The sequence below is a fragment of the Lissotriton helveticus genome, chromosome 11, assembly GCF_964261635.1.
Source record: "Lissotriton helveticus chromosome 11, aLisHel1.1, whole genome shotgun sequence".
NCBI classification, from domain to species: domain Eukaryota; kingdom Metazoa; phylum Chordata; class Amphibia; order Caudata; family Salamandridae; genus Lissotriton; species Lissotriton helveticus.
The window spans coordinates 483,359,996-483,385,720 of NC_136072.1; positions in this window are offsets into that span (position 1 = coordinate 483,359,996).

Below are 25,725 nucleotides of genomic sequence, written 5' to 3' on the forward strand. Positions count from 1 at the left end.
TGCGGTCAGGTTTTACAAACCCCCAAATTGCAGCCCCATATCTTGCAATAGAGACTGTCTTGGCTTTGTAAATAGCCAGGATCGCCTCTGTGGGTTTCCCCCCTAATCTTTTAGCGAACCCCAAAACTGCGGTGGCAGAACTTCTCACTGCATTCGCTTTGGATGTTAGCTGTGGTATCCAAGTACCCCTATGATCGAATACTACACCCAAATAGGTGAAAACCTTTACGGTAGAGAGAACCTCGCTGCCACAAAAAAAGGTTTTGTCTTTACTTTTAGAGCCCCCTACTGACATTGTGTGGGATTTGCCACCGTTAATCACCAGATCTAGACTGGACATAAAAGTTCCAAAAGAATCAAGCAGCTTTTGCAGGGCAACCGGGGTCCTGGCTATCAGCACCGCGTCGTCGGCATAGAGGAGCACCGGAATTGGCGCACCCCCCATGCACGGAATATCCTGAGTGACAGCTGTTAAGTTAGCCTCCAATGAATTCACGTATAACGTGAATAACATGGGGGCCAAGATACAGCCTTGGCGCACCCTTCTACAGGACCTAAAACTCGCTGTACATTTCCCCTCTGTTGTCATCCTAATGGAGGCATTCAGATCTTTATCCAACTCCGCTAGGGAATGCACCAAGGAGCAGTCAAGTCCCATTTTCAAAAGCATAGTCCACAGCCTTGATCTATTGACTAGATCAAAGGCTGTGGATAGGTCCATGAAGCCTAGGAATATGGATCCCCTTTTTGCCCTCGTGTACTTGGATATTATGAGGTGAAGATTGAGGCATTGGTCCTCCGTACTCCTCCCCGCTCTAAAGCCATATTGTACCTCTGTCAGAATATTATTCTCTTTGGCCCAAGATGTTATTCTAGCCAGGACAACCTTCCCTAGAATTTTAATAGAGAAGTCCAACAATGATATGGGCCTATAACATCTTGGGTCTCCCCTCTGACCTTTTTTAAACACTGGGATTATAGTAGCTCTGGACCAAGATTTAGGAAATCCCACAATGGCTGAGACATTAAAAACTTTAGTTCAAATATCAGCCCAGTACAAAGTATTTACCTTAAACATATCAGCGGGGACCACCTCTGGGCCGGGGCCTTTCGACCCGCAGTACCCTTGATTGCTTTAATGACTTCAACTGTATCGAATCTGACAGGCGCCAGGGGATGTTCGGACACAGGGACTTCAAAAGATTCCTTCTCCATGTTACTACCATAGATTTTTTCAAAATGGCTAAGCCAGTCTTCCTCAGAGATGTTAAGTTCCAGCGCCGCGTTTTGGTCACGAGAGAACAATGGGGTATTAATAATAGACCAAAACTTGGCACTATTTTTTAGGGTAGCTTTGTCCATGAGCTCGGCCCAAGCTTCCCTCTTTAATTCATTTTTACGTGCTTGGATTGCCCTGGAGTAATCCTTTCTGCGCTGTACCACTAAGGCTTTGTCCCTCGGACGAGCATTAAGTGCTTTTTTAAGGAGGTTATGGGCTTTACTGCAGTTATTATCAAACCAGCCCATTACCGGTCTATTTTTAACTCCCTGGCCTTTAGCTGTTAAATTCATGGCCACTGTCCGACAGATACCTTCAAAGGATGTTAATACCTTCTCGCCCTTCGAGAGAGGATTGACACAAATATTTAAATCTTGTGCAGCCATAGATGTTAAATTAAGGAAAAAATCATCAGGAACTACCTGTCCCCATTTGATCCTTCTCCCCTGATCTTTAGATTTGATTGGTATTACAGCCTGTGGAGTAACAGGAGAATGTAGGAGCGAAAAACCATTAGCTAACTCCATCCCCACGGGATTGTGATCACTCAATGGCATGGATAAAGCATTATAAAAAATCACATATTTAAGAAGACCTAGTGATAAAAAAATGTAATCAATTATCGATTCACAGTCCCTTCCAGTATATGTGGCTACTCGTGAGCTTTTATCATGAAACTCTGCCTCGTACAGATCATTAATAGTTAGTAGGTTTTCAAGAACCTGCCCCTTCTGGCTATGTTCAAAGTGCGGGGGGGGAAATACTGTCAGGGCCATCTGCATCGATTAGGTCACAATGTGAACACAAATGTACATTAAAATCACCCAATAAAATAAAATGACAATAAGTGGTTTGCTTTTCCTTATAAACAGTTAAAAAATCTAGTAGCCACACTAAATGCACATTCGCAGGGTAGCCATGTGGTGAATTATAACAGTTTACAAAAAGCATTTTGCAACCATCAGCCAGGGTTACCTCTATAGCGAGGAAATTATGTGTGGCACAATCAACCTTTATAATTTTACCCTTTACATTCACCGAGACCAACATCAAGAGGCCCCCTCTATTCCGTCCCGCTGGAGAGGGCAAAGCAGGTACAAAAAATGAAGTAAAGCCATCCAACCAAAAATCGCATTCCGTATCCCAGGTCTCTTGCATGGCGACAATGTCATACAGCTTTACAAAATTTAACCAGTTGGGGTCTCCTCTCTTGGACCGTAGACCGGCAATATTTCAACTTAACAACCTAACCTTATCCCCCTTGTCAGGTATACCCAATACCGGTTTATATCCATCGTTAGCAGAAGAAGGTACAGGAGCCATAGGGGCAAAGTCCACTATAACTTCATCAACCATACCCTCTCCGGCCCCCCGTCAATCGCACATCTCAAGTCCTGACAGTGCGTCAAACCTATTATGTGTTGCGATGTGAGGTCCAGATCTAAAGAAATTCTCCCTACCTAGTCCCTGACTTTGACAAGTCGATCGAGGCCCATTCGGTGTAAAGGGACTCAATCCTCGGCTAGGGGTGGGGGCTCCTGTAAGGGGATTATAAAAATATCCCAAAGGGCGCACACAGATGCTGTTGTTGTCATTAGTCATCGAGGCTGCCCTTAACAAAACTGTGGCCACGTGTTGAGGATATTTAAAATGTACTATCACGCAATCCCCACTACAGGTTTTGCGTGTGGGAACAATCCAATTTGCCCTCCTTGTTGCAATAATTTCTACTGCATATTTTGTAGGAAAACCGCAGTTTGAGCTCAACCAAGATACGACTTTATTTTTGAGGGAATCATGTGACTCCTCGGGTGACTCAACCGAACGCGAGTTTTGAGGCGGGACATTTGTCAGTACAATTACATAGGGGGCACAATCCGGGGGTAAATTAATAAAATTACTTCTCCTACTTGGGGCGGCGATCGGGTTGGTAACAGGCCCTGGCTTTGGGTGTACTACTGACCTAACTGGAGGAAGAGGGGATGGGATTGCAGGACCGGGGGATTGTGGGTCAACTCTGATAGACTGTTGTGAGGCATGAGTTTGTTTATCCACCTTAGCTACCTTCTTCCCACCAATCCCAGGGGGATCTATTCTAGTTGAGGGTGGTAGTGGGTTAACCTTATCTATGAGGGCTAACTGTTTCGCTAACAATCCTCCTAGTCTTTTTACCTCTGCGGTAACAGTATCCAGTTTGCACACTAGAGGTTGGAGAGATTCCGCAAGTTTTGATTCAAATTTGGCTTCTAGGGTACGAATTAACAAGCCAAACTGCTCTGGGCTCACGATAATATTTGCCTCGTTCTTACCCTCCTGGGTCGCAGTTGACTCAGGAGAGGTGTGGTTATCTGGCAAATGAGTATCTACCCTTCGTTTATGAGTGTGCCTCCCCCCCCTTTTACTTTGCTGCTTCCTGCAGGTTCTAACGGGTCTAGTGTTTTTATGGGCAGGTACCACCTCTTCCTCCGAATCCGAAAGAGACTTGTCAAGGACTTCTATATCTGGTGCCCGGTGAATCATCGCTTCTACAGCGTTGACTACCTCGGGCCCGATATCGGTGACAATTTCCGTCTCTGGAGGAACCTCCAGTGGGGAAGGACCCTCTATGGATTGATCCTGATCTGATAGATTAGCTTTATCCAAGGAAGCCCTTCTATCATTATTGATCTTACTGACCATTTTTACTAGAAAGTTGTCAATGGGGCCCGCCCCCACAATAGCCTTGTCCTTCCTTGACCCCGACATGAGTAGAAGTATACTTTAATGAGAGCTAACCTATTCACAGAACTAAGCCAATGGGCTCAACACCCAATATTAATGGCACAGCATTTACAAGTAGTCCTTCAGCTCTTACAGTCACTTTACCGGGGAGAAGATGGTCGCCGAGTACTTTACACAGGGTCTCTGGCCCAGCCCAGCCTCTTCCTGCCCCTGACGGCCACAGACGGCCCGCCCTTTGCCCGGGCTTAGCCCGGCGCCCACCTGCGCGCGTCTCGCGACGCGGAGGGAGCGTCCTGTTCAAATAGCGCCTCCGGGCGCGCTGTGGCCGGAAGTGGGAAGTGGCCTCAAAGCTCCCTGGGAGCTGTAGTCTCGAGCTGCGAGGTGGAGTACGGCAGCGGCGAGACCACAGCGTCAGGAGCCCAGGAGCAACTCGAAAGCGTCCGCCTTGCAGGTAAGAGACCCTCCAACTGGTCTCTGATCGTTTTTCCCCCCCTGATCGTTTTTGTAGTCCGTGCGTTTGTGTTCCCCAGTGGGTGCGCCTTTCACACTCTCAGTGATGCAAATTAAAACTCAAGTGAGACGATGCTCGGTCGAAGGGCCGTGGCTGCCCTGCTTTGCAGATGTCCGTGACAGTTGTTCAAGCTCCCGCCCTGAACGGCAACTTGAACGCTTCCTCCCAATATTTCTGCTTCAGACATGAGGCTGGAAAGGGCCCGACTTGTGGTGGGTCTTCCTCATGGCTAAGCAAGCCGTACAAATCCAAAACTTTCAGGTCGCTCCAACTTCAAGGAAAACCACAGGAAGATGAGTGAAGTGTCCTTTATTCAATTAACAGACGACTTGCCAGCAGTCACTGCGCCCCCCAACTGACATCTTATCATGCAGGCCAGACGCGTTTCAGGATCTTGTGTCCTTTCTTCAGTGGCAGGCAGAAAGAAGTGAGAGGATTCTCTCTGCGCACGCACCTTATTTCAAAACACCTGCCCTGGTAGGCGTGGCTCACCTGGAGCCTCCTGGTGTTTGTAGGCCGTGTATATATATAAATCATATTTAAAATATTATATATTTAATATTAATGTTAAGAAAATTAATCACATTTAATATACATTTTAACAAAATATAATAAATACATTTAGTTTGTAATTAAAAAAGATAAGCACACAAACATACTACTTTATACATATATATATTTACTTTAAAATCATTAATAAACTATTATCTATAATTTATTTTAAAACTTTAAAATTTTATAAATATATATATATATATATCAATAATTTTAAATATAAAAATACATTTTATAATAAATTAAAACATCAAACTATTAAAAAATATTTAAAGTTACATTTCCAAATACAATCAGTGCAACAGTTGGTGTTGGATAGCAAAATAATGAAATTTACTATTCCAACTCCAGTGAGTGCAACAGTAGGGAAAGTGTTGGATAGCAGAGGGGTACAAATTACTATTGCCACTCCAGTGAGAGCAACACTAGGGAAAGAGTTGGATAGCAAAGGGGAAAAATTACCATTCCCTCTCCAAAGAATGCAGCAGTAGGGAAAGTGCTGGATAGCAGAGAGGTAAAAACAAATATCCCCATTCCAGTGAGTGCAACATTAGGGCAAGTGTTGGATAGCCAAGAGACAAAATTACTATTCACACTCAAACAGTTTAAACAAAAATTAAAAACATAAAAAATTATGAAAAAATCATAAAAATAAATAAACAATCTTTAGAAATAAAAAATCAAATATATTAAATGTATCAAAAGAAAAAATATGATAATATTAAACCTCAAATAATATATCATATAAAATATTAAATACATTTATAGAAATAATCTTTAAAACTATAAGATATTTACAAATAAATGAATTAATGCATAAATATGTATTTATTATATTTCTTACCCTATAACTTAACACCAATAACAAAACACTTCAACATTTTTAATTACATTTGTCCCCAAAATTAACATAATTAATAATCAATGTAAAAAATATTATTAATTAAAAAAAACGAATAACCATTTATTGACTACACACACTTTAACACTATAATATCCATAACACACACCTAAATTAACTTTCAAATAATAAAACACAATTAAAACTTATTTATAAATTAAAAACTATTACTACTACTATTAACAGCTAATAATAAAGTAATTAAAATGTAATAAATACCCACCCTTTACCGCTTTAAAAATAAAAACAGCTGGGTCTGAACTGAGGTGGCGAAGTGAGCTAAAGCACGATGATGGATTCAATCCAGATCTGTGACTGGGGGTGAGTGTCTGAAAAGTTTCAGCGCTTTGTCCATCATCTCCTTGTGTTTGCTTCACATCTTCCAGGGAACATCAGCTCAACTGTGCTATGCTCACCATTTTATTCTTTCGTGCATTTACAATATCGAAAGTTGCAGGTACCAGAGAAAAAACAGGACTGATTCAAGAGCATCTGGCATTGGAAATGGAACAGCTGCAAATAAAAATTATTAGGATCTCGACAGGTCTGTAGGGGAAGGTTTATGGGTGACTTTAGAAGTTTCAGGTAAATATGCCCCATTGGGGCTTACAGTAAGTAAACTGAAATGCATTGGAATAGGAACAGTAGAGCTTTTAGCATAAACGTTGAGGCCGCTGATGGGCAAGTAGGTGTTTTTAGGGAATTCATGCAGCGAAACGGATATAACCATTTTTTGACACACATTCTTTCAGAATAGGTGCATCCACCAAGGGCTATGAATTAGGCTGGGAGGGGAGCAGGCTGAAGGGTTAGGGAAGATGGAGATTGAAATATGTTTTGGGTTATGTCTGGTCAGGTGGCCACACTAGGTCCATCTAATGTTATGGCAAGCATTGGTCCTAGATGATGGGCCGATCACTGACATAGGTCAGGGGGAACGGATGGAGCTAATTGCTGCTCATGTTATGTGCAAAGAAAATTTGAACTTCTGGGTTTAGCAGTGTAGGATATGGTAAAAAGGTAATTGAAGGTGATACAGGTAAATGAGAATGTGGAGATATTTTCTGGAATCAACTGTTTCCCAGGAGTGTTTGGCAGGGAGCTTGTAAGCCTGCAGCCATCAATAGAGTACTGGAAGAGATGAATTGAGACCTTTCAGGTTTTTATAAGGCTAGGAATATGAACGTTAGATAACAAGATGTATCTTGTGATGGTGATGGAAGTCTTGGATAACTTGTGGGGAAAGTAGAAAGGATGGGGTACAGAAAGAATATCCCAAAGTAGTTTTCTGGTGGCAGAATGAGAGAGCTCAGATTAAGGGAGGATGATAGCAGGGAAAATGTAGTAGCAGTGAAAGCGGGGAGGGAATTAAGATGCAGCCTGAGCCTAGTTCAGCCCTGCTGGACAAGAATTAGAAGCGGATTCAGGAGTAAGAAAATAGGAAATAAGAAGTTAATTGCTAGGCATGTTGTTGTATAGGACATTCAGCGGGGTTGAGGGGGATTTAGAGCCATGATGGGTTGGAATGTAGTACGGAAGAGGGTGAGATAGCAGTTATTGGAAAGGTGCTGTTAGGGCAATTTAGAATATGAAGAAGGAAGTAATATTGTGCAAAAGTAGCTTGCTTCCAAATAAAGCGGCCTTTATCACAAAAAGTATAAATTGCATTTATATGGCACTTACCACCCCTGAGTTGCTAGAGAAACGCCCAAGCACTAACACTGCATTATGCATAGTGACATCTCCACCTAAACGTACGGCAGCTAAAAGCTATCCAGCAAACGGACCTTCACTATAAATTGCACTGCTAATGGATGATTATCTGTTTTAGACCAAAGTCCTTATTTTAAAAAAGATTTTTGTAACGAAATTTATAATGAAACTTTTTATTGATATATTTTGTAGCAATGGTTTTAAGTAACTATGCTAATAAAAATAAACTTGAAACGCCTGAGGAGGCATCAAAAGTAACTCTGTATTTAATTTCCCTCAAAGCAAGCCCTCTCAATGTCTAGTTGATGGTGGATATGATGGATGATGTGGATGTGTAAGACGTGGCAGCCATACAGGACTGTGTCATTGCTCTAGCCTTACTTGATAGTAGGAGTTCTATAACCCCTCTTCACAAACAGTAGTCTACCTCCAGTCCTGATGCATAGCACAATGTTAACTGTAAATAGGTTGGGCAGTGTTTTTTTTTATGTATTATGTTTATCCTGAAAGTAAACTGAAGGAGGGTGCTCAGATTAAAGCAGGTGGATCGCAGGGGTTGCACTAATGTAAAATGTATATGGTAATTAGGTGTAATTACAATTGGCACTGACAACCTACCTGTAAGTTTCTAGTATATGGTAGGGCATGTGGGTTTAGATACCAAGCAGCTTTGAGACACTTAAGTGTGCACCGCTGTGCTGCCAGTTGTCAAGCCCTGCTTTGCAAGCTGCATAGGCTAGTAATAGAGAGGTGTGGGGGAAGAATCAAGCGATGTGCAAAGTACAATGTGGTAGATTTATGAACTTGTCCTGCAGCACAGCAAGTCACCTTGCTGCACTGTGTGACAGGTAAAGGACAGGAATGCGCTATATTTAGGTCAATACGGTGCATTCCTGGCTTTTCCCCTCATGCTGGTGCCCTTTTATAACTAGCTCCAACGCAGGGGCCCTTGCACCATGGTGTAAAGGTGTCTCCATTGCATAGAGGATTGTTTTTGTGCAGGAAGGCGCATCTTCCTGCGCAGAAAACTATCTTGAGAGGCATATTCCTCTTTCTGTGTGTGCTGCTCAATGCAGCACATAGAAAGATGTTGTTTCGAGGAGAAAGAAAGATATTTCTCCTCATCGCGTCCCTCCTGAGAAGGTTCTCTTTTGAGTGCATTCCCAGGGTTACCACTTCTGGTAAATCTGGGAATGGGTCAAAATCCATGGGAATTGTGTAGGAATATCCACTCAACGCCAATTTAATGCCTTCCCAGGGCAGAGTAAGGCAGCGCAGTAATTTGTGCTGCGTTGCATTATTACAGTTTATGGAGCCACTCAAGGTAATCCAAAGTGGCCTTGCATAGCGTCATAAATCTTCCTTAAGGTTTGTGTCGCACATGTACACACTGCGCGCTGTAAATGTGATGCAAACCAGGTCATAAATATGCCCTGATGTACTCTGAGCCTAGAGTGAACAGGCTGAAAAACAATTTGAAGGGGATCCAGGAGTAGGACATGGGAAATTCAAAGTTGATAGGCTGACATGTTGTAGGTGTTTGTAGTTAAAGGGGGCTTTAGAGCCTTAAGTGGTGGTAATGTAATTGGAAAAGGGTATGGTATAGCAGTTATTTTTTGCATGCTGTAGTGTAATTTAGAATGTGCAGCTAAGTCGGAGAATGCTATATGTTGTGAGCTCACCATATGTCTGTGAGAAAGTCATCCTTTTCGCCCTGATCAACCCCATTTTGTGACTGCGCCCTGGGACCTGTTAGCCAGGCCTCTGAATAAAAATGTATATGGTAATTAGCTGTAATTGAAATTGGTACTGACAACCTACTTGTAAGTCCGTAGTATATGGTATAGCATGGTTTAGAGGCCCAGCATATTTGAGACACTCAGGTGTGCACTGCTGTGTTGCCAGCTGTCATTTTGAAAGTCAGTCCTGTTTTGCAACCTGCTTTCAAATTGAAATTACATGCAAATTTGACTTTGGATTTAAAGGTACTTCCAAAGTATTACTCTACCTTATTATTACCTATAAGTCGCCCCTAAGGTCTACCCTATTTGCCCTAGGGTAGGGTGCCATGTAAGAAAAAGCAGGGGCATTTAAAAAAAAGTGTTTTATGTGCCCTGGTGAGGGAAAAACTACCAATTTCGTTTTTCCTCCATTTTAGTACTTTAGTTCCATAGGCTGGCACGAGAATACTGTAATACAGTGTAACTATTAATAGGAGTGAGCTACAAAGGACTTTCTTTTCTGTGAGCCAAATTCCAGCCTTCTAGCAGCCTCTCCTGAATGGCCAGCCCTTAAAAGGCTTAGGCAAACTGCTTTGATGAAGTAATAAGTGACCTGCACAGAGACAGAGGTTATCTGACTGGGGAGCTCTGCAGTTCCAGAGACCAGGACAGGGTAGTGGCTGGGTAAATAAAGCTGGGCTTCAAAGTGAGCAGGGCTGTAAGGAATGCCAGGCAGGCCTAACCCCTCTTCCTGTACTGAGGTTCCGTGACAATGTGAACCCGTGTTTTCAACATTGTCGTAAACACATAATTTTGGTATCAGTGAACCGCAAATGATCCATTTAGCATGTCCTGGTGTTTTCGCTATGCTACGAGCAAGAGCACTCCTGTTATGAACACATTTCTGATCTACCCATGGCATCCATCTTAGATCACGGAAGCCATTTTGTGTTTCTTGCCCTCACGTAGACAATGGACACGCAGTGACCCCTATCACCTAAGGACACGTAGGCTTTAGCCAGAGATTCGCCTTGCTAGCGACACGTACACCTTAGAACAGAACACGCCATGGCCGCATTACTCGACAGAAGTTGCCTCCTCTGCCTGAGGCCAGTCCTGCTATACTGGTTCTCGTGTTCGTTGGCCTGATCATGATTAGGCGGCCGAATCTGGTAGCCTTGCCCATTTACGACCCACAAACATTTCTTATCCTGCTTTTCTATCTTCTGCACCTGGCTCTGCTCCTTTCCTTCTGGGCCTTTATTAGGGGGAGGTAACGAAATTTACGATGAGGCGGTCCGGGTCTTGAATGAAAAGTTGACATGGGATTATGATGGAATAGTGGGATCCCCTCGTTCGTAATGTTTTGACATCAGATATTGTTGACGATTTCTGTGCAACGCCAAATATTTATTGTTTAAGATACAAAGGTTTTGGAATGTGCTAACATGTAAAGAATTTGCCTGAAGCCCAATATTCAGTATATAAGGAGCAACCCCCTTTGTACAAATCGAACAGGCTCCTAGACACTGCCCGTGTGTAGTTTCTGTGACTTCTGTGTCCCTGCAGTAATAAACCTTTGGTCTTTGACGCCACCATCGAGAAGCCCGTGTTTCTGTTTATTTGTGCACCGAGACAGGTAGAACTCCGGGGTCTTCGGGTGTTATCCCTGACACCTCTGGACGGAACCAAAAAGTCCAGAACTCCAATTGGCGCCCAACGTGGGGCCACGTCATTCGGTACCGGTCCAAAAGCCTGAAGAGTTCGAGAAGCTTCGTGTGAAGATTCCTGAGGGAGGCGCCCCACTTCATCGATCCCGGCATATCGCAAAAGTGGCCCGACGTTCTCTTCCACGAGGGTTCCCGTTCAGACGGCTGCAGTGGTCCGTTGCCTTGACCGTCGCCCTGTCTTGGACCCGAGGTGCAGTCCTTAGTACGGCGAGACGAGACGGGTTTCTCCTTGGTGACGTCTTCAGTGCCTCAGTTAAGTATTAAGTGGTTGCTAGTTGGTTACTTCGTAAGGGTTGTTCCCGTTAGGATAAAATCCTTTTTCAGTTCTTGGTTTGGTTTGGTTTCGTAAGATTATCACTGGTTGTTCTAGTTACGATAATCATTTGGTTTAGTTTGGGTATCGATACATTTGTTCGCTTTGGTAGGCCTAAGTTCTTGGTTCGAGTGCGCACCTTTGTTCGTGTTTTTGTTTGTTCTGTGTTCCGGGTTATAAAATGGTAAGTCGGAAAAATTGTATGTTGTCGTGTTTTGGTTGCAACAGTGATTCCCGGTTGGAGGACTCATGTCTGGTTCCTCCGATTGGGACTCCTCTTTATGATCTGTATTGTAAGTTTGGAGTGGGTCCTATATCTTATAATGAGGTATGGGTCCGATATACGCAGAAAGACGGTGTCCTTAGTTGGCCACTGCATGGTAGTTTTGAACCCCAAGTTCTTGATAATTTAGAAACGAAATTGTTCAAGAAGAAAGCCCGGCCGGCAATGTTTGATTCTCTTCGTTATTGGCGAAAAGAATCTAAACAGAGAGAAATTAAAAAGTTGAAGAAAGAACAGAAAGAGCAAGAGTTGACTTTAGAACAGTCTGCTAAGCAGCTGCAACTCAACGAGTCTGAGAAAGCAATGGAGGTGGCCAACAGAGAGCGTAATTTAGCGATAGACAAGTGCTATCCTGCCTTGCCATCAAGTACAGCTAAGATAGTAGAGGACCCTGAAAGCGATCCTCTGTTGTCTTACTTGTTACGGTCACCCCCACCGTATGCACAGGGTGTTACGGCTCCACCTTTACCGAATGTTCAATTACCGGTTGCTGGACAACCTGGTGCTCCTGCTCCCCTGAATCAAGCTCCTGTACCTCCTGTGGTCAATATTAATGTTCCTTCGGCACCCCCTCTTCCAGGGTTGCCGGCTTCTTTACCTATACCTGTACCGCTTACACCTGCTAGTTCACAGGCTACTTTGCCCGCTACTCCTACTGATCCTGTTCTATCTGTCCCAACTGTTACTTTATTCTCTGCTTCTGCTAGTGTTATGACTCCGCTTTCTGTTCATCGGAGAATCACTGATTCTGTCTCTAATATTCTATCTCCCTTCTATAAAACTCTGATTAAGACTCCTACCTCTGATTTTGTGCAGAGACGTAGTCAGCTTCCCAGTACTGAAGAACGAGGAATATTAGATTCCACAGCTCTTAGATGGATTTTAAAAAGTGGAAGATATAGTACTAGAGATGTATTAGATACATTTATGCAATGGAAAGAACCGACACAACGATATGTGTTCGATGAAATGTGCTCCCTTTTACGTGAGGAATTGGAAGAGGATGACTCTGAATCAAATCTGGAAGAATTAATTAATGTTCAGAAAGAGTTTGCTGCAGGTATGATAGTTGGTCAAAATATAAAAGAAGCGATGGAACTGATTTTAAGTTATAGGAATGACCCACCCCTCCGTTCACCGAGGGAGTTAGAAAAACGTAGTACGAAGCAGAATCGCCAATATCCAATGAGGGAGGTTCCTCCAATTTGGCGCGAAGCTGTGCAAGCTGATGTACCGAATGGTATTGTTGCCGCTCCGGCCCAATTCCAGAGAGTGTGGATACACATTCCGTGGAAGCGAGCTGAAGTATTAGCAGTAAAGCAGGCCTTGCCTGATCCGCGTAAAAATCCAGCCGGATATTACAAGGAGTTAGCACAGACAGTTGAGGCTTGTGTGATGAATCTAGCGGACATTGACATGTTATTTGGGAATGTAGTTCCGCAACCAATTTGGGCTAAAATTCGTAAAGAGAATCATCCAGTTGCCCTGGGTGGTGATTGGGCAGCTATAATTGCAGCGGATGGTCAGCAAATAGGTGGTTCCAAACCCGAACCTCTAATTGCTAATTTACCCGGTAGAATAATTGAATTAATGAAGACTCTGATGCCAGCATTGCGCGTTAACTGGGACAAGTTGTCCGCATGCAGGCAAAAGAAGGACGAAAGTGTTTCCGACTTTTTCACAAGGTTCGAAGAGACTTTTGTGGATCATAGTGGTCAGGATATGAGCACAGAAGGAGGACAGAGACTATTCGTTGATAAATTTGTACACAATTTGTTGCCCGAACTTAGTAATAAATTGAAAGATTCCGAGAGTGCGTGGGCTGTCTCTACGACTGCGCAAATACTTGCGACTGCCCAGTACTATGAAAATAGGGATAAAGAGGAGAAGGAAAAATCAGAGAAGAAGACAAAAGATTTAAAAACTAAAGTTCTTTTACAGCAAGCATATCCGCCTCGCACGAATCAGACTAATACGCAGCAAGGTTCATATCAAAGGACAGATTATGGTTCTCAGAGACCGCAATACCAGTGGAACCAGTGTGCATACTGTAAGAAGGAAGGCCATTATAAGAATGAGTGTCCAGTCTTAGCGCAGAATAATGCTGCGCTAGCTCAGAGAGGTCGTGGTGGTTATATGCAAAATTCTAGGGGTCGAGGACGAGGTGCTATGCCCCCACAAACGAACGATCGCCCTTCTAATCATTTTGATCAGCGAAATAGTCAGTCTGCTCAGCAAAATAGATCTCAGCAGTATCATGTTGAAGACTATTGTGAAACTAGTGAAGGATTTCAGCAAAATGAGTACTAGGACAGCCAAGGACAAAGAGAGGGAGTAGTATCAGTTCCAGTAGATCAGAGTGGGCCTTATGTCGCAGTAGCAACATCAGGTGTAGTCGAACCGTTTCTGTTGGATACTGGTGCAGCAAAAAGTTCTATCATACATGAGAAACTCCCTGGCGCACCTTTGTCTGGCTTAACAAATGTTTCAGTAGGTTTTTCAGGCGCCCCTGTTCACAACCCCGTATCTGGTCCTTTGTCTATTTCTGTTGGACCCCGTCAATTGAAAGCTCCCTTGATTTTGACGACAGGTTGTAATGAAAATCTGCTTGGTTTAGACTTGTTAAAACGCCTATATGCGACATTGTACTGTTCTCCGGAAGGAGTACAGCTTACGTTGGGTAAAAGAATCACCTCTCCAATGTACTTGTCGATGGATGCGCTCCCACCAGAGCTGCGTTCTCTCCCTGATACTCTTTGGGCGACTGGTCCTAATGATGTAGGTCTTTTAGAAATCCCACCATATGTAGTTACTTTGAAAGCGAATGTAAAATTTCCACGAATTCCACAATACAGAATCTCTAGTGAAGGTGAACGCGCACTTTTATTAATTGTGCAAGATTTGATCGAGAAAGGTGTAGTAGAAGAAACTAGAGGGAATGTCTGTAACAGTCCTGTCTTGCCAATTCTGAAACGTACAGATCCTTCAAAACCTCCAGTATATAGGTTTGTCATAGATCTTAGGGAGGTTAACAAGATTGTGATTCCACAGTTCCCTGTAGTTCTAGACATAACTGCATTGTTAACGTTGATTCCTGCTACAGCCACATGGTTTTCAGTTATCGACTTGAAGAATGCCTTTTTCAGCATTCCGATAGCCGAAGAAAGCAGGGATATTTTCGGCTTCTCTTTAGGAGGTCGAAGCTTCAGGTTTAAACGTGCTCCACAAGGGTATTGTGAAAGTCCGTCCATTTACAGTCAGGCATTAAAAAGTCAGTTAGATTCCTTTGTACTTCCTCCTGGTTCTGCTTTAGTGCAGTATGTAGATGATCTTCTAGTAGCTGCCGATGACAAGGAAACTTGCAAAACAGCTACAATTTCGTTATTGCATCATTTGTCTAATTTGAATCACAGGGTGTCACCTTCGAAAATACAATATTGTTGCCAAGAAGTGACCTACCTAGGTCATCTCTTGTCAAAGGAGGGAAGGAAGTTGACCCCAGAGAGAATAAAAGCAATTACACAGATGAATGTTCCTAGCACACAGAGAGAAGTACGTGCCTTTTTAGGTATTACCTCATACTGTAGGCAGTGGATCCCAAATTTTTCTCTTTTGGCAAAACCGTTGGTAGCTTTGACTGGGAAAAATGTTCCGAGTCCAGTGCCATGGTCTGCCGAATGTCAGGAGAGTTTTTCTGAGTTACGAAATGCACTGTGTTCAGCTCCTGTGTTGGGTACTCCTGACTACAGTAAGCCATTTACGCTCTATGTTCACGAGAGAGAAGGTTGCGCGTTGAGTGTTCTGACACAGAAATTTGGTGATAAACAACGCCCTTGTGCGTATTTTTCATCAATATTAGATCCGGTAGCTAGAGCGTTGCCTAGTTGTTTGAGAGCTACAGCGGCAGCTGCGGCTTCCATTCGACAATCTGCTGGTTTGGTCATGAACAACATGCTAGTGGTTATGGTTCCTCATGCTGTGGACACACTCATGAACCGAACTAAGACGCAACACCTTACCAGTGCTAGATTATCTGGCTATGAGCTGACACTGCTAGCGAGTCATATTCAGATCAAAAGATGCAATGTATTGAATCCAGCAACATTGTTGCCGACTAGTCAAGAGTCGAGTGATTCCGAACCACATGACTGTTGCTTTAGAACCGAGGAAGAGACAAAAGGACGAATTGATCTTAAAGACACTCCGTTGTCAGATCCGGATGCACGTTGTATGTTGATGGGTCTTGTTTTAAATTGGAGAATGGTGATGTAACTGCTGCCTATGCAGTAACGACTTTGAGTACGATTGTGGAGACTGCAAGAGTGAGTCAGAATTCTGCCCAAGCTGCGGAATTAATTGCGCTAACGAGAGCTTGTGTTTTAGCTAAGGGAAAGAGAGTGAATGTGTTCACAGATAGTCAGTACGCGTTCGGCGTGGCCCATAGTTTTGGCCGTTTGTGGAAAGAGAGAGGTTTCATTACGTCCCATGGGACTAAGATTCAACATGGTCAGCTAGTTAATGACTTGTTGGAATCTCTAACCTTGCCGACTGAAGTTGCGATTGTGAAGTGCAGCGCTCATAAAGCAATCACGGATGACGTTGGTCGTGGGAATTCTTTTGCTGATGAGACTGCTAAACAGACAGCTAGAAATATGATGAGTAGAATGTATGTTGCAACGTCTGCAAGATGGATTTCTGAGTCTGGAATGTGTGAGGACACAGTGGAAAGCGTGAAAGAAATTCAGAAAGAGGCGACTGAGGAGGAAAAGCTTGCATGGAAAGAGAGCACGGGTAAATTGGGCTCGGATGGGTGTTGGATTGACTTATCGGAACAACAGCGTTGGATGTTGCCTGATGCGTATGTGCTTGCAGTAGTAACGATGGCACATGGAGCAGCGCATATCAGTTCTAAAGGGATTTGTAAGATGTTGGCTCCAGTCTGGAAGAATGATGGGATTAGTAAGTGTGCAGAGAGAGTGGTGAGAAATTGTATGGTATGCCTGATGCATAATCCTGGCAAGGGAATCCCCACACCTGCAGGTCACTTCGCTCCTCCTTCGTGCCCCTTTGAAGTGATTCAGTTAGACTTCATTCACATGGATCGTTGCAACAATCTAAAGTACGTCCTAGTGGTAGTCTGTGCTTTCTCCAGATGGATCGAAGCATATCCACTGAAGGACAATACTGCTTTGTCCACTGCCAAAATTCTTCTCAAGGAATACTTCCCTAGGTATGGCATGCCACGGATTGTATGGTCAGATAACGGAAGTGAGTTCGTAGGGAAAGTTATGCAGAATGTGTGTGCCGGTTTAGGGATTAAACAAAAGTTCCACAGTGCGAACCATCCCCAGTCTGCTGGTTTAGTTGAGGGTTACAATGGCACCCTCAAGCTGAAACTCACTAAAATACAGGCATCCACAGGTTTGTCCTGGCCAGATGCACTACCCTTGGCTTTGTTATCAACGAGAGCAACTGTACATTCTAGAGTAGGGCTTAGTCCATACGAAATAGTTTTTGGTCGTCCCGCCAATGTTTGGGGGGTGCCTAGGCCAAAAGAATTTAGACAGCTGGAATATCCAATGTTAATTGATTACCTTTTCGACTTGACTGCTAAATTGAGCCTTATTCACCAACAGGTTTTCGATGCATTGCCAAAGCCACCGGAGAGTCCAGGTCATCAGCTGAAACCTGGGGATCAAGTCGTCATTAGAAATTTTGCAAGAACGAAAAATCTTCAGCCCAGATTCGTTGGCCCCTTCCAGGTGTTATTGACGACGAGAACTGCTATTCGTGTGGCCGGACGGAAGAATTGGATACACACGACACACGTCAAACGTGTGCCCCTGCCACTTCCTTACGACAACTGGGTGAAGAAAGGAATCGGTGCCTCTGAAGCAGAACAAATACCCAGTTTCATCCCTTTCAGCGATGCAGAACTGATCACTGATACATCAAACTCTGGCTCTCCTCCTGAAACGGCTCTTTTGAACCCTGAACATTTGCCATCTGCATCAAAAGAACATTTGCCATCTGCGAACGAGAACATTGCAACGTCGGCTGAAAATACATTGTTTCCAGATCAGACAGCTCCTGCAAAACTGAGATACAATTTACGATCTCGCAATATGGACAAATAAAGCAGGAAACTGCCTATTTTCACATTTGAATTTTTTGATACATTGCCTCCAGCCAGGAAGTTTGCTATTGTTTTGTTGTTTTAAAATTGCCTTGCCGTCTGGGTAGCCGTAGGGTCGTGGCTGTGTGCCTAGTTGAATCTGCGGGGGTCAGACACAAGGTCGATCTTTCTGTTAGTTCTGGGAACTCCCAGGGCTGATAGAGGCATTTTCATCTACGTACACATCATCAGTGGTCGCGAGCGGACTGTAGAAGATGGAGCTTCCTGAGCTGCAACGAGAGAATGTAATTTATGTTCGCAGAAATAGACTGTACAGAATACTTCACAGCAAATGCTTTCTAATGCAATGTGCAGTTACGTTTTTAATTGTTTTGATAACGTTGGTGGGTGGAATCGTCTTTGGTGTGCATTTGATTTTTATGCCGGTAACTACAGTACCTCCCCTTGATCCTGCTACTTCTACTGTTTCTTCTATGCATTCTTTTCACTCGTTTCCTGAACACGAACAAGCTCGACGCTCAGAATTTATTAACAACACATTTGTACAGCTCTTGCATCAACACCAACTGGTAGTTAATACTACAGACTGCTGGGTGTGTGGCTTGATACCCCACACTATGGATAAAGGCATTCCCTATCTAGTCTTGCCTTTTAGCTATAATGGATCATTTCAGGCCTTTCAGACCATTTTTTCCTACGCCCTTGAGACCTATCCTCCGCGTCCACCACGTTCCACTAAATACAACTCAGCCAACAAAGCTTTAGTCCAGGGAATTATTGACATGATTAAAGACGTCAATAATACTCCATCTTACCCTAGAGATGAATTACGGATATATTTGAGTTGGAACTCTACAGAGTATCGCCTTAGTTTGGGAGAAAGCAAGCGTAAAAGCTCCACTCCAGTCTGGGTCGTGCCTCACCGAGGTCAGGTCTGTTTGCAAGGAAATGGGAGAAATCCGAGAGTTCAGCTAGGGAGGAGTGAGTGCGTTGAGACTTACGTGTTTCCGTCTAACTCTTCCCCTCCCTTCCTTACTGCTAGGGGTACTTACTTCATCTGTCAAGACAGAGCGTATACATGGCTGCCTGCTGACTTCTCAGGTTCATGTTATATTGCTCGATTGTTGCCTCCGACATACACTGCTTCTTCAGATTATCACAAGACCAGAGTAGCAAGAGGTGTCTTCAGCAAGGAAGATACCGCTGGTCAGGAAGCTGGAGACTTCTTCAAAGGTTTCCTTCCGTTTTGGGGGCCTATGGCCAATAGTAGAAATCTACGTCAGCTAACACGGGTAGTTGAATCTACTATTACAGAAACTGCTGGTGCCCTTAGTAACTTGACAGCTGAGCTTCAGGCGGATCGTCTCATGACGTTGCAGAACCGTATGGTTCTAGATGTAATACTTGCAGATCGAGGTGGGGTATGCAGAATGATCCAATCAAGCTGCTGTGTTTTTATTCCCAATAATGCTCCAACCGTCTATGAAGCGATCTCTAAGCTACACAAGATTTCCGACTCTATACACGTAGACAAGGGAAACTGGTCCTTCGTGGAGTGGTTTTGGACTCTGGTATCAGCGTGGGGATGGAAGGTTCTGATGGTCATTGGTGTCATCCTAGTATTTCTGTTCTCATGCTGCCTGATTATCCAGTGTGGTCCCGCTTTTTGTAGTCTTTGTGCTGGAACATGTTTCAGAAAACCACCTGCGTTTGGAGAAAAGGCGCGAGAAAGAATGATGATGCAACAACATGTCACTGACCTGATGAGCATAGAGATAGACTCGGACATAGAGTAATTGCCTACGTAAGGGCAAAAGGAGGGACTGAGGTTCCGTGACAATGTGAACCCGTGTTTTCAACATTGTCGTAAACACATAATTTTGGTATCAGTGAACCGCAAATGATCCATTTAGCATGTCCTGGTGTTTTCGCTATGCTACGAGCAAGAGCACTCCTGTTATGAACACATTTCTGATCTACCCATGGCATCCATCTTAGATCACGGAAGCCATTTTGTGTTTCTTGCCCTCACGTAGACAATGGACACGCAGTGACCCCTATCACCTAAGGACACGTAGGCTTTAGCCAGAGATTCGCCTTGCTAGCGACACGTGCACCTTAGAACAGAACACGCCATGGCCGCATGACTCGACAGAAGTTGCCTCCTCTGCCTGAGGCCAGTCCTGCTATACTGGTTCTCGTGTTCGTTGGCCTGATCATGATTAGGCGGCCGAATCTGGTAGCCTTGCCCATTTACGACCCACAAACATTTCTTATCCTGCTTTTCTATCTTCTGCACCTGGCTCTGCTCCTTTCCTTCTGGGCCTTTATTAGGGGGAGGTAACGAAATTTACGATGAGGCGGTCCGGGTCTTGAATGAAAAGTTGACATGGGATTATGATGGAATAGTGGGAACCCCTCGTTCGTAATGTTTTGACATCAGATATTGTTGACGATTTCTGTGCAACGCCAAATATTTATTGTTTAAGATACAAAGGTTTTGGAATGTGCTAACATGTAAAGAATTTGCCTGAAGCCCAATATTCAGTATATAAGGAGCAACCCCCTTTGTACAAATCGAACAGGCTCCTAGACACTGCCCGTGTGTAGTTTCTGTGACTTCTGTGTCCCTGCAGTAATAAACCTTTGGTCTTTGACGCCACCATCGAGAAGCCCGTGTTTCTGTTTATTTGTGCACCGAGACAGGTAGAACTCCGGGGTCTTCGGGTGTTATCCCTGACACCTCTGGACGGAACCAAAAAGTCCAGAACTCCAGTACCCCCAGCCAGATGGCAGCCCAAGAGTGGAATTTGCTGGAGGACTGGAAAGAGAGTGAGAGAAATTCTCAATTTTTAATTTTAAAGTGCAGTGCTTTGTTGGACAAGAAAATGTCACACTTTGGTGGAAGCTGTAATACTTTTTGGTGGCACCCTGTACCCTGTTGGTTAGAGGTGCCACCCGGCTTGTAGCCCCAGAACACTGAATAAGTATGTGAGAGCTGAAATGTAACTCGGATCTGCTGCCTGAAACTACAAGAAGAAGAAGGACTGACCTGCTGGAACCCTGATCTGAACTCCACAGGATTTCACTCTGAAGGACTGCACCAGCTGCATATTTTGAACTACAGCCATTTTAACTTACCATGCTTCAAAAAGTATTAAGGAGTGGACTCCCTGGAAGCAACAGGTTAACAGATCTCATCTGCACCATCTGACTCAAGAAGTCCCCGCCTGGAGTGTGTCCAGTAGACTTTTAAGGATTTGGCAAGGTGCATTGTGGGAACTGTAGTCCTAACTTCCAAGGAGCAACTCAAAGACTCTGGAACCTTCGATGTGTGTTGTGGACACTTTGAACCCTAAAGAGGAACTTCAGGAAGAAGTTCCAGAAGTTTGGGGCAACTTTTGGGAAAAGCTCCATGAGGTGACTGACCCTACGTCAGGAGTCATGACGACTTCCTTGCAACACGGCCCAGCCTGGATTTCAGGTTTGTCCCGCTGGAAGCTTTGGAACTCAAGACTTCCAGGAGTTGACCAAGGCCTCCCGCTTAGTGTATCCAGCCAGGGCTCCCTCACGGTCAGCCTCAAACTTTGCCTTTGTCCTGGTCAAGTATGACCAGATGTCACAAGCTGACGCTATATATTTTTAAGCACTAAAAAGTGTTAAAGTGTTTAATCCTTAAAAGTTCATGTCTCCTGTTTCCTATATTAGATTTTTGTTGTTTTGGTGTCATTTTAATCATACAAATATTTCTTATTTTTATAAATTGGTTGTGGATTTTTATTGTGTGTTGTGTCTTACTTATTAAATGTATGGGTGTTTTTAAATGCTTCACACACCAGTCTTCTAAGTTAAGCCTGCCTGCTAGTAGCCAGCTGCCAAGGTTTGAGCAAGGGAATAATGTATTGAGACCTTGACTAGACCTTATATGGCGTTAGTGGCCTTATTGCTAGTGGTAGGTGCATACTCACCCCAACTAATAATTCCGCCTTCCAACAGTTTCCAAATAAAGTGTCCTCGTTCATAAGGAAAGAGCAACATATAAGTCAGCAGTAATTTCCCCCCAAAGGTGTCCCCATGTGCAAATGCATACTGTATGCCCTTCGGTGCAATTCACAGCCTTTTGAAATTTAAGGCATGTTGTGTTTGTCAAGCAGCACTTAATTTGTGCCTGTGTTTCCCGGTGCTCAGCACCGGCACCTGTTACATAATACCAGTACATATTTATGACGATCAGTCAATATATGTTAGTGCTGACAACTTAATCATAGAAACAAATTAGCAAAGTATTTAAAAAACAATACACAATTAAAAAAATAATAATATCAAAGGGCTTAGGCAATTGTTACAGCTTTGGATTACCTAACGTAGTATAAAGTGTCACATTTACAGAAATCTAAGTGCTGTTTCTCAATGCCGATAGGGATCATAGATGGAGCAAGCTGCAGTGGGCTCCTGAGAAATTATTTTAAAAACTAATCACTAGTGGAGGGAAATGTCTGCTCTACCTACATGAAGCACACAGTAGTGTGCTCAGCTATAGCTATAGAGTTGTTGAAAGGAGCTTGTGACACTGCAGATCACAGCCATTTTTCGTGTAACCTTCAGAAAGTTGCAGTGGGATGCGCAGTGCCTCCCCATCTGCTAACAGTGTTTGTTTTGTATGGGATCGAGTTCCAAAGGAATCAAAAAGAATAGACTGTAATTAGTGAGCCGGCTAAACCGTAGGAGACAGCACTTAACAAAGAGGGATCTGCGTACGATTCACCGCAGCCTCTCGGCTCCAGCCCCTCTCGAGCGGCAGGTACTTTGCAGGCCTGAAAAGTCACCTTGCCAAAATTAGAGCTTGGCTTGCAAATGACGCTGTTTCCATTTGTGTTTAGAAATGCTTTCAGGGCTTCTGGTCGCTGTGGCACATCATAATAATTATGAACGTAAATGTGTTATTTCTGTAAACTTGAAATGCCCCCCTGTCTCAGGCGGGGACCGGGCAAAGGTAAGGAAGGGCATTTATTAAATAGGAGTTGGCAAAAAGGCTCAACATCATATTTCTTTTTATGTGCGCAATATTTGTACCATCGCACTGCACTTTTTGTACCTCAACTTGCCTGTGGACTGATACACAAAGTGTAAATTTGCACAATTTGTATCCTGTGCCTGCTTGCAATATGTTCTTAGACCATTGAAATAAACACATTGGGGTCCATTAGGATGGCGGGCGGATTGCCCCCGCCAGGCCGGTGATGGCTACTGGCAATACGCCCGCCATCCTAACCAGAATGACCCCCCACCATATTAGCATGGCTGGGGGGTCCGCGGTTGACGGAAAGACCGTCCGCCGCTTTTCCGCCCCGGTCGCCTTGCGACCGGGGCGGAAAAGGTTTAATATGGTGGCGGTGTCTATCAGACACCTCCAGCCATTTTAGTATGGGCTGCAACAGATGATCGCCGCCACGGAAAGGCAGGCGGTCTTCACTTTGGGGGCCCCTGTGGTCCCCCGGAGTGAAGGCGAGGTGGGGGTGCACATGGGGGGTACCTGTGGTACCCCCAGCATTTGCATACACAAAGCGGCAGGCACCGCGCGGTGCCTGCGGCTTTCTGTATGCAAATGCATACATGCATATTTAGCATTGTGGCGGGCGGTGCTGAGAGCACCGCCCGCCACAATGTTAAAAATGCAGGATGCGCCCGCCACTGTGGCGGGCGCATCCTAATACCCCCCACGGGACCCCCACCCTTTGGTGGGCGGTCCCAAGTACCGTGAGGATGGCGGGCGGGCAAAGTCCGCCCACCATCCTAATGGCCCCCATAGGGTCTTATTTATGAGGCCCCTTGCGCTGCCGGAACGTCACTTTTTGTGACATTCCGTGGCGCAGAAGCCTGCTCCATATTTACAAAGCAGCACTAAGCCATTTTTTTGGGCATAATGCTGCCTCGTAAATATTGTTCCCTTTAATGCAGTTTTCTGCGTAATGGGGCGTGCAATGGGTGTTGCTGGGGGCGTTCCCAGCAACATCGGTGGGTTTTTGAGATGCCCCAGATTTAAGAGCAATGGAGGCAGCGCCAAAAAAGTACGCTTCCCCAGGGGAGGTGTAAGGAAGGCACAACGAGCAAAATATCTCTATTTCTCCTTGGTTTTATTTCTATGTGTGTTGCATTCTGCAGGACAGATAGGAAGAGGAAAAGCCTCTTGTGATTGTTTTTGTACAGGAAGGTTTCCCTTCCTGCACAAAAATAATCATTCCCACAACGCAGGCACCATTGCACCATTGTGCAAACGTGCCTGCGTTGGCGCATGGCAGGCCATTGTATGCCAACGCAGGGGGAAAAGGACAGGAGTGCGCCATATCTGATCGATACGGCGCATTCTTATCCTTTTCTTTTGCTGTAGGGCAGTGCTGCAGGAAGGTCTGCGGGCTGCCCTATGGCAAAATCTCATAAATGAGGCCCATAGGGTCATCACTGTAATATAGGTGTCACTTGTTTACTATGGGATCGATTATCAGTGAGCAGGATTTAGGTATGGGGATTTCAGGTGGACAAAATTGAAGTATGTAAATGGTACTGTTGGCGCTTTTCTTTGTGCAAATTCTGGGCCCATATAGTGCTATCCAATGAATCTTGATTCACAACTGAGGTTAGACTTCAAAACAAAAATATATTTAAATAGCGTGACGCACTAGGCTCCACAAGAAAGGTAGAGGGGGTATAGATTTAAAACCAAAATGGTTTATTAAAAGATAAGCAAGCTTGCAAATTAAAATCTTTAACAGTTATTTTTAAAATCAATGACCAATACATGAATGCAATAGTCAATGTGTAGTCAAAGTGACTCAAAAGTCACGAACGAAAGGACAAACTGTAATAAAGGTGACTCAAAAAGGAAAGGTAAATAAAATCAGTTCTCGTAGAAAGAAAGCTCCCTCCTCTACTAAGTCGGGGAAATGATCTGCTAGTAAGTCAGGTAAGAGAGGTTTTGAATTCACATGTACATTGCATTCATTTAATATCACACAATACGAACATTTGAAACACCTGCTCATGGTTCCCATATAATGAACAAATCAGAGTTATGGCACAAGCAGATAACTAAGTTCATTCTATTTTCAAGCTCTTACACAATGCAGCTTCTCTAAACCGCCGTCAAACATGCAGATATCTACAACATAACAAGATACATTGTACCAAGCTGTACCATAAAGGTTAACACTATCAACTAATTTGGACGTTCTGCAGTTATTTTGTAAAATAAACACATTTTACATGAGAAAAACATCAAGGAACATCTTCGCATTGTAAGTGCAGAGTCTGCTCCTCCTGCAATAAAGAAAGACACATTATGTGAATCATGATGACAAGCAACCAGACATTAGCTATTTTTAATATATAGGCCAGTAGCTATGGTCAATCTAAACGTGAATAACACACAGTAAAATATAATTTCACATGCACGTTACCGTCAATTAGGGGTGACTCCTCCGCTAAGGCAGAGGAGAGCTGCCCCATATATTTCAAAGCAGTAAAAATATATTTTTTTAAAAGATAATTACTACAATATTATCATTTTATTTTTGGTAGCTGCGGGGCTGGGTTTGGCCGGGGCAGAGCTGGGGTCACAGAGGGAGGAGTGGTGGGCATACTCTAAGTGTGCATGACTAACCGCCGGCCAAACGTCAAGCACACTGTGCATGTTCCCCACCTGGCTGCATTACACAGCCTGGTGAGGAACATACAAAGGCCCCCTGTCCCCATCTGAGTGCTGAACCACGGGGCTCAGACCAATCACAACACAGCATTGCAGCGTTATGATTGGCTTATGGGAGCCTGTATGTGCCTTCAGTTCCTGCTACCATTCTTGGACATCG